The sequence below is a fragment of the Sphaerodactylus townsendi genome, linkage group LG02 (genome assembly GCF_021028975.2).
Source record: "Sphaerodactylus townsendi isolate TG3544 linkage group LG02, MPM_Stown_v2.3, whole genome shotgun sequence".
Taxonomy (NCBI): domain Eukaryota; kingdom Metazoa; phylum Chordata; class Lepidosauria; order Squamata; family Sphaerodactylidae; genus Sphaerodactylus; species Sphaerodactylus townsendi.
Window position 1 is genome coordinate 161,380,931 of NC_059426.1, and position 9,719 is coordinate 161,390,649.

A 9,719-nucleotide genomic window follows, 5' to 3' on the forward strand; every position below is an offset into this window, starting at 1 on the left:
GAATTCGACAATACATTGGTAGCGTAGCTTCAAAACAAAAGCAAGCAAAGCAAGGGAGACGAAAAGTATTGCTGATAAAAACTGGCCGGCAGAGTTGAACAGCTTCGAAATGCCTAAGATAGCAGGCTGGGAGAAAAATAGTTAAGATCTGATATATAGAATGGAATGAGATAGAGAAAAAAAGATGTTCCTTTGAATATTGAAGGACAGTTATACAGAAACTACTGGTCAGGTGGCACTAACAGACCAATCACCCTCTAACCCTAATTAACAAAGCAGTTTGGTGCAAAGTCATTGTTGCTAATACTTGAAAGTATTGGTGCAAATACTTGAAAGCGGTTGTTAAAGTCCTAACTGCGAAGGAACTAATCTACAGCTGGGGTGTGACCTTATAGCTAAAACAGCTATAAACAAGTTGGGAGAAAATTAAAGCAAAAAAGACAATTTCTCCACACCATGGCTACTGCCAATTCACTGCCACGGAAGTAAAATCTAGTGACCTTGGGCACTGCCCAACTGAGTGTATAGTACTGACCTTGTTAGTCCAGCTGTCTGATTCAATATAAGACAGCTTTTATTCAATATATTCAATATAAGACAGCTTGTATTGATTCAATATAAGATGTTGTCTTCCTGATCCGTATTTTCCAAAGCAGTCAGAGACATTTGTCTTCAACAGGTCCATGCAAAGCTGGCAGTGGGCACAGGACAGATGATCTTGGTTGGCTGGAGATCAATGAGGGGGGATATGATTGAAGTCTATAAAATTATGCATGGGGTAGAAAATGTTGACAGAGAGAAATTTTTCTCTCTTTCTCACAATACTAGAGCCAGGGGGCATTCATTGAAAATGCTGGGGGGAAGAATTAGGACTAATAAAAGGAAACACTTCTTCACGCAACGTGTGATTGGGGTTTGGAATATGCTGCCACAGGAGGTGGTGATGGCCACTAACCTGGATAGCTTTAAAAGGGGCTTGGACAGATTTATGGAGGAGAAGTCGATCTCTGGCTACCAATCTTGATCCTCCTTGATCTGAGATTGCAAATGCCTCAACAGTCCAGGTGCTTGGGAGCAACAGCCACAGAAGGCCATTGCTTTCACCTCCTGCATGTGAGCTCCCAAAGGCACCTGGTGAGCCACTGCGAGTAGCAGAGAGCTGGACTAGATGGACTCTGGTCTGATCCAGCTGGCTTGTTCTTATGTTCTTAATGGTCATAATGGGAATTCTCCAGATGCCACCTGGAGATTGGCAGCTCTAGGGGGCCCTGACCTCTGCTGCTGCTAAACAATTAGAACACTACTTTAAAACGACGCTGGATTTGTATATACTTATAGCTTGCCAAAATTATAAAAAGCAGTCCTTCCTGAAAGAAATTGGATGATTAACAAAATTAAAACGAGATAAATAAACTCCCCCCAGTCACCAAGGGTAAATAAAATGTTCCGGCAGAGCTGCCAAAACCACACAGGCAATCAATCGGCAGCTGTCCCCCCTACTTAAATACATATTTTTCTTCAAAAAGATGCATGGGACCAGACTTCTGTACCTGTTGGTCTTGCAAGGGATTCGAGATTCTTGCTGAATCTGAGGTATATAATATAGAGGAAGTTTTCGAAAAATACAAGTAAGACGCGGCCTTTCGTTAGTCCCAGGAGATCTCCAGCCACTGTCTGGGGGTTGGCAACTTATTCCATCCACAGATCTCCCAGAATTTCCCAATCTGGATCTGTCAACACCACTCATCCCCTCCACCAGTGGCAGAATGGGTGGGGGGACCTGGCAGTCCCATCATCCAGTGGTTATGGGGACATTAATTTCACTGCGAAAAGGGAACATGGAACTTTCAGATCTGACCTACAATACACTTGCTTTTAAAATCTAGTTACAATTATGCAGTTACAATTCAATACAATACTTATGGCATGCTCTTCATAGTAGGGTTTCCAGCTCTGGGTTGGGAAATATCTTGAGATTTTGGGTTGGAGTCTGGGGGTGGAGTTTGAAGAGGGGCGGGATCTCAGCAAGGATGTGATGTCATACAGTCAGACCTCCAAAGCTGCCATTTTCTCCAGGAGAACTGATCGCTATAATCTGCAAATCAATCATAATTCCAGGAGTCTCTCCAGACCCTACCTACAGATTGGCAACTCAACTTCATAACGATTATAATGAAATCTTTGGGAATGGAATTCTCTGCAAACTCCCGTGCTTCATTGTTGATTTCTGAACCCCCATTCCCAAAATTCTTCAAGAAACCACACTAGAATGAGAGAACCATCAGGACGTTCTGAAAATGGTGAAGAGTCCAACAGAGGTCACCTCCCAATGGGTCACCTATGAGGACAAGCAATTTTGCTGCACTGGGAGTAATCGAATGACCCCACCATGCCCAGTACAGACACATGCCAGAATTTCCAGTCATCAGAAGATAGAAGTCACCCATAGCATCTCTGCATGAATCGCCCAGACAATGCTTCTTTCCAATCAGTAGGCATACCCAGAGCAACAGTCTACTAAGAAAAATAGCTAGCCTCCTCTGAGAAAGGGCAGGACTGGGGCATCTTTGATATGAGGATAAGACTGAGAAGTCAAGAGACATATATGCTACTCTGGGCTCCTTGGGAGAATAGTGATTATGCCTCAAGGCAGACATTTTGTGACTGGTCATGTCTCCTTTTATGTCACAATAAATCTTCTTCCTAGCGTCGTCCCAATAACGTAGGGTCCGCTGCTCGGATTTTTAAACGCCACTTCTCTCGATTGAGCGGGTTGTCTGGTTGCAGGCATGTAACTTTCAGATCTGGTTTATCACCTAGAAAGCCAGGCATTTGGCCAGACGGGGTAACATCGGCATCTCGACATATAATAAGCATCTGGCCTCCTATGGGTACAAGAAAGGGGGAGGGGTGGGAGTTTTGAAGCTGTCTGTAATGTATGTATGGTTCTTAATTATTGGGTATCGATTGTTTTAGCTGATTTTAAATGTTTTTATGATTGATGTTGGACACCGCCCTGAGCCCTTCGGGGGAGGGCGGTATATAAAATTGATAAAATAGAAATAAATAGAATGGAAATCTGAATTGATGGTATCTTGCCCTCATTGCTTTGGCTGTCTGACTGGCTGCCGACCAGTAACCTCAACATGATAGGCGATGCTGACGACAGTATCTGAGGCTGCTGGTCGAACATGGCCAAACCAGCGCAGCCGCCTCTCTCTCATTTTTGCCTCGATGGGCGCGATGCCAGATTGTGGTTGGACCTTGTCGTTGGTGATGTGGTCGAGGAGAGAGACATCCAGTGTCCAGCGAATCATGCGCGTTTCCGTGACATGGAGTCGTCGCTCAGCCGCTTTCGTTACGGACCAGCAAAAGCGGCTGAGCAACGACTCCATGTCATGGAAACGTGCATGATTATGTCACAATAAATATATCAGTCCTTAAAATAGGGTTGTAAATCTCCAGGTGGGGCCGAGGGGTCTCCTGGAACTACCCCTGATTTCCAGTCTACAGAGATCAGTTCCCTCAAAGAAAGGGGCAGCTTGGGATAGTGGATCCTGTGGCATTATCTCCCACCGAGTTCCCTCCCTTCTCCAAACCCTCCCCAGACTCTACCCTCAAATTTGGAAAGGAGTTGATAATAAAACTGCAAAGATTGTCATGCCCTTATATAAAGCCATGGTGCGACCGCACTTGGAGTACTGTGTTCAGTTCTGGTCGCCACATCTCAAAAAGGACATCGAAGAGATAGAAAAAGTGCAGAGAAGGGCAACGAGGTTGATTAAAGGAATGGAGCACCTTCCTTATGAGGAGAGGCTGCAGCGTTTGGGACTCTTTAGTTTGGAGAGGAGACGTCTGAGGGGGGATATGATTGAAGTCTATAAAATTATGCATGGGATTGAAAATGTTGACAGAGAGAAATTTTTCTCTCTTTCTCACAATACTAGAACCAGGGGGCATACATTGAAAATGCTGGGGGGAAGAATTAGGACTAATAAAAGGAAACACTTCTTCACACAATGTGTGATTGGTGTTTGGAATATGCTGCCACAGGAGGTGGTGATGGCCACTAACCTGGATAGCTTTAAAAGGGGCTTGGACAGATTTATGGAGGAGAAGTCAATCTATGGCTACCAATCTTGATCCTCCTTGATCTGAGATTGGAAATGCCTTAGCAGACCAGGTGCTCAGGAGCAGCAGCAGCAGAAGGCCATTGCTTTCACATCCTGCATGTGAGCTCCCAAAGGCACCTGGTGGGCCACTGCGAGTAGCAGAGTGCTGGACTAGATGGACTCTGGTCTGATCCAGCAGGCTAGTTCTTATGTTCTTATGTTCTTATCTCCAGGTATTGCCCAACCCAGAGCTGGCAATCTTAATTTTTAAGGTGACTCGTGCGTAATTTTGTCCGCAGAAGGCTGACATGGATAGCCATTTGGGATTTGTTTGTTTCAGGCAGTTGGCTAATAAAAGTCATGTTAGTCATCAATGTTTCAGAGTACATTAGTCCCTCAACCATTGTTAAAACGCAAAGCATCCTGGGTAGACGGAGGGGGGGGGGAATGGAAGTGCAAAGAGTAAATAGGCTTTGAAATCTTGGACCTTCACTCTGGTAACCTGAACAGTATTCTTTTGGGCAAAAAAAAACTGTAGCCCAAAGTACCTTTTTCCCCCCTTGGCAGTTGTCATTCTAGCCATTTTTAAAACAATAGTCACAACACCGTCTGGGCTAAGCCCTATCTCCATCATTCCCATGATAGCGAACAAGGTCACGCACGCCTCCCACGGCCGTTTATTCCCTTGAAAACCTTGCCTTGACTGCATGAACTTATTCAGTGTTTCCACTGACATTTGGTGAATCAAGGCTATGCCGAACTGAGTGAGTCACCTGAACGATAATCACCTTTCCCTATGCAACGACGTGAGCTCTGCTCATCGGGAGGAAGAGCACTTTTTCTCAGAAGACTATCGGAGGCTCATTTTTGATGCTTCCAGGCAACCCTGGTGGGTGTAATCCAGCTTAACTATAGAGACCTTCTCCCTGTTGCTGCATGTACTGGCGAGATTTGAAGTTGAAACAATCTCTCTTTGCTAAGCCACGATTTTTTAAAAAAATATCAAGAGCACTGTTGCATCAGGCTGCAATTTCATTTATCCAGACTCCTGTTTTCCAGAGGGGAAGGGGGCCACAGAGTGAGGAGGGTGTGTCAGGGACGGGACCTGGTTGATTGAGGCGCATTCCTAAACCAATGTGGCTTGGTTGAATCTGAGTGATTGAAATACATTCCTGTCAATGTAACTGCTACAAAATATATGTATTCAGCCCAGTGGCGAAGCTCCCAGGGGAAAGGGGGGCGCCACGCACCAGGTGCACGGATTTAAGCCACATGGGGGGCGCAAAATTAAAAGTGATGCTGTTTCAGGGTGGATTCTCCCCTTCAAAAAATAGCATCACTTTCAATGTTGTTTAAACTAGGGAGCCCTGGGTGTGTTCAGATTTGTGTGTTGGGGCATGTTCTATAATGTGATGGTGACTTTGAGATGACCTGGTGCAAAAAAATGTTGTTTGGTCGTGGAGGGGGGAGGGACGCTGCCCATATGCCGGGGGGGCACAAAACTCAGATTTTGTCCCGGGCTCCATTTCCCCTAGCTGCACCACTGCCCCTTGGAGCTACGCCTCTGATGCCAACAGTTTTCAGGGATGAGGGAGACATAAAACAGCCTAATGTCCTACACCGATCTCCAATTTGCACCTGTAACAAATTTTTGCCCAGGTGGTATGGTGCAGAGATACAGAATTGGCACCAAAAGTATCCCCACTCCTGTTCCCAAGTATGTCTCTCTCCAACCCAGTCATGCTTGTTTAGCATAAATCTGCAACCTGATATAGCTCTGCCACCAAAGGGAAGGCTGAGTGAATAAAAAAGTACAGGAAATTATCCTGTAAATCTTTCTATCACTCACAAGCCAATAGCGGTGACTTATTGCAAGGCACAACCTTAACAATATTGCAAGGCACAACCTTAACTTCAGATTTTGAATGCTATATTGGAATTAAAAATTAATAAGAAATATTTAAATCACTAATTTAATACCTTCATGACATTTTTTTTCATTGTTTGCGAGGGGAGGGTGAGGATTGAGAGGCTGATAGAAGATATAAAATTCCTTGGCTTTCCCAAAGCCAAAAACTCCTTCTACTTTTATTAAGGGTTTCCATCAAAGTGGCACTTTAATGAGAGAACACAAATCAAGCAGTAATATCTGAGCAGGACGCTAGTCTAAAACGGAACTGTTGCACACAACCACTTGAATCAGTTCTACAGGCCAAGAGGGTGAAGACGTGGCAATACCTGCCACCTGAAGGTCAACAGGTATATATGGAACTTTACTTATACTGAGAGAGAAATATATATATATATATACATAGTAACACTTATTTGTCAATACACTTACAGTTCATCGTTTTGGTTACAGTATTAAACTTTCAGTCAGAGGCTTTTACATAGCTTTAGTTAACATAAAATTGAACAACATCTTTCCTCGGTCAGAGTCGGAGAGCTACAGTCTCTAACTGCTACCTTTAGAATGTGCTGAGCTCTCCCAGAATTCCATGCCTGCTGCATGCAAGGCTGTCAAATCCAACACCACCAAAGGGTGGGGAGATACCAGAAATGCGGAGATATCGCACAGAATGCCTCTAATTTTGCCAGCCTTCAAGTGGGATCTGGGAATCCCCCTGAATTACAGCTCATCTCCTGACTACAGAGATCAGTTCCACTGGATAAAATGGATGCTTTGGAGGATGGACTCTGTAGTGCTGTACCCCTCTGAGGTCCTTTCTAATCCATTTCCCATCCCCAAATATTGAAGTTTCCCAACCTAGATTTAGCAGCTCTGCCTTCCCCACGGGGGACCAGGTAACCCTCTCCACTGCTGCTGAGAAGGCTTCTAGAACCACAACAGTGAGCTTCCCCCAACTTTGAACCAATTCATTATCTTCCACAGTGAAAGAGACATGGGAAAGGGAAAGGATTCAGCAACCTACAACCAGCATGTTCAAGATGTCATTCAGAAGTCCTGGAGAAAAAATGTATGAGATTACAGATAGAACTATTGACAGAAAATCATGGTCAAACGAGAGAAGGAAGGAGAAGATGATGGAGGACTTATCTAAGGAACAGAGGTCCCTTCCGCACAAGCAGAATAATGCGCTTTCAATCTACTTTTACAACTGCTTGCAAGTGGATCTTGCTCTTCTGCACAGCTGCAAAGTGCATTGAAAGTGGATTGAAAGTGCATTATTCTGCATGTGCGGAAGGGGGCCCAGACATGGGGGACTGGTCTCCAAACAAGGTAATGTGAGCTAATGGGTAGTGGGGCAGGAAATTTGAAACATAGGCTTTGAATTGTGGAAAGTGCCCTCAAATTGCAGCTGAGAAGGTGACCCTGTACAGGTTTCAAGGCAAGAGACATTCAGGGATGGTTTGCATTATCTGCCTCTGCATAGTAACCCAGGTCTTCCTTGGAGATTTCTCATCCAATTACTAACCTGGGCTGAGCTGCCTGCTTAGCTTCCAAGATGTAGTGAGATCGGTTAGCCAGGTCAAGGTAAATGGTCTTAACAAATGGGTGTTTAAGGGCTGCACAGTCAAGCACAGTCACCATTCTATTGTCGAAGGCTTTCATGGCCGGAATCACTGGGGTGCTGTGCGGTTTCCGGGCTGTATGGCCGTGTTCTAGCAGCATTCTCTCCTGACGTTTCGCCTGCATCTGTGGCTGGCATCTTCAGAGGATCTGATGTTGGGAAAGCAAGTGGAGTATATATACCTGTGAGTAACAATGAAGATAGCAAGGTCAATAGGTGGGAGCATCTGAATAGAAGTATTCTGGCAATGTATTCTGGCAAATACTTCTATTCAGATGCTCCCACCTATTGACCTTGCTATTTCCATTGTTACTCCCAAGCTATAGACTTCATTGTTACTCATACTTCTATTCAGATTCCCTCACCTATTGACCTGGCTGTCTTCTTTGTTACTCACAGACAATGTTTCTTCACCTACCCTGAACACTCCAACAGGTATATATACTCCACTTGCTTTCCCAAAATCAGATCCTCTGAAGATGCCAGCCACAGATGCAGGAGAAACGTCAGGAGAGAATGCTGCTAGAACACGGCCATACAGCCCGGAAACCACACAGCACCCACAGTCACCATTGTACAGTAGTCCATTTGAGTGACTTAATGAAAGCCCAAAGTCTTTGCTCATGTACAGCCTGAATCAAAATATCACATAAACCAATGAAAGAATATTGTGTTTCAAGGACACATGAAATTGCCTAGCAATTCACAAAACCCAGGGATTCATAGAAAAAAAAACAGCACCTGCTTATGAACCCTTTTTTTCTGAACAAACTTTGCTAAGGCTCTGAACTGTAATCTGGGTTTTCAAAACAAATTAATAATCAGAAAACAGGCCTTTTGATTAAGGCAAACTTTTCCAAGTCTTCGACTGGCAGGGGCCATTCTGCACAGCACAAAAAAGACATTTGTAGGACCTCTTAAAAGGAGGTGTCTGTTTTCACTCCACCCACCCAAAATAAGACTTCCAGAGGATGTCTTAAAATGAGGGCGATTTCCCACTGGCAATTAATCCTGTGATAGTCACCTGAAATATCCAGGTTTCCTCGCGATCTCCCCATTGCAGAATCGATCTGCTCTGTTGCTCCCCCTCCCCCTTATCCTGTGTTTCCCCAGTACCTGGTTGCTTGTGCAACTTTTGGGCAAAACACATTACCAATCCCTATCAGTGGGGAGGTTCTGGGGCCTGATGTAGTTCAATTTCCCGTCGTTCACAGTGACGCAAATGCTGCCAGCCAATCAGAGTGTGGCAGCCCGTGCGCAATGTGCTGAGTTATTTCTTTTTGTTTTCATTTCATTTGGTTTCGTTTTGCTCGGCTTCTTCTGTTTCGGGCTAACGTTTAACCTCTCTTACGAGAGAACGAAAGCAAAGGGATGCTCGATATAATGTTTAAATTAAGAGGGAGTGCCTTGCTCACGGCCTCACGTCTTCACGGCTGACGTGATGACGTGAAGAAAAGTTCCCGTCCCAACACAGCACGACAGCCAATCAGGAGAGACCCGCCAAGCCGATCGCACAGCAGTGGGGACTGTTGCATTCCAGGAATCCGATGCAGGCCTACAAGTCTTCCCTGGAAAAATGGTGCACTGGGGATGTTGAATCTGCAATGAAAAGCTGCGGTTCATTTTGAAACTTGGACTAATCTACTTTTAATTTTCAGTGGGAAATTGCCCTGAGGCGGCTTCTGGGTGCTTTCCAAAGGCATCAGAAGAGAAAAGAGGCTGTTTCCCACCCGACTATTTTGCTCTCTGGTCAGTTCAACCTCCCCCTCAGAGAACTTTAGCTGCTCCAAGTATGTCTGCATAGATACAAAGATAGCTCCTCGAAAATCCTAAAAAATAGGAAAACTATATATTGCCAGAATTGGCTGGACTAGCTGAGTGCAACTATGTACTTTTGGGGCTGAGGAGGCACTCAAGATTGGAGCCTGCAGAGCAAACATCCTGGGGCTACCTTCAGCTGCACACAAAATGTTGGACGCAAAGCTGAGTGTGAAACTGACCAGAGAGCAAAACAGCCAGATAGGAAACATAAGATGCCTCCTGAGCTCTACATTCCACACAGCCACGAAGAAGA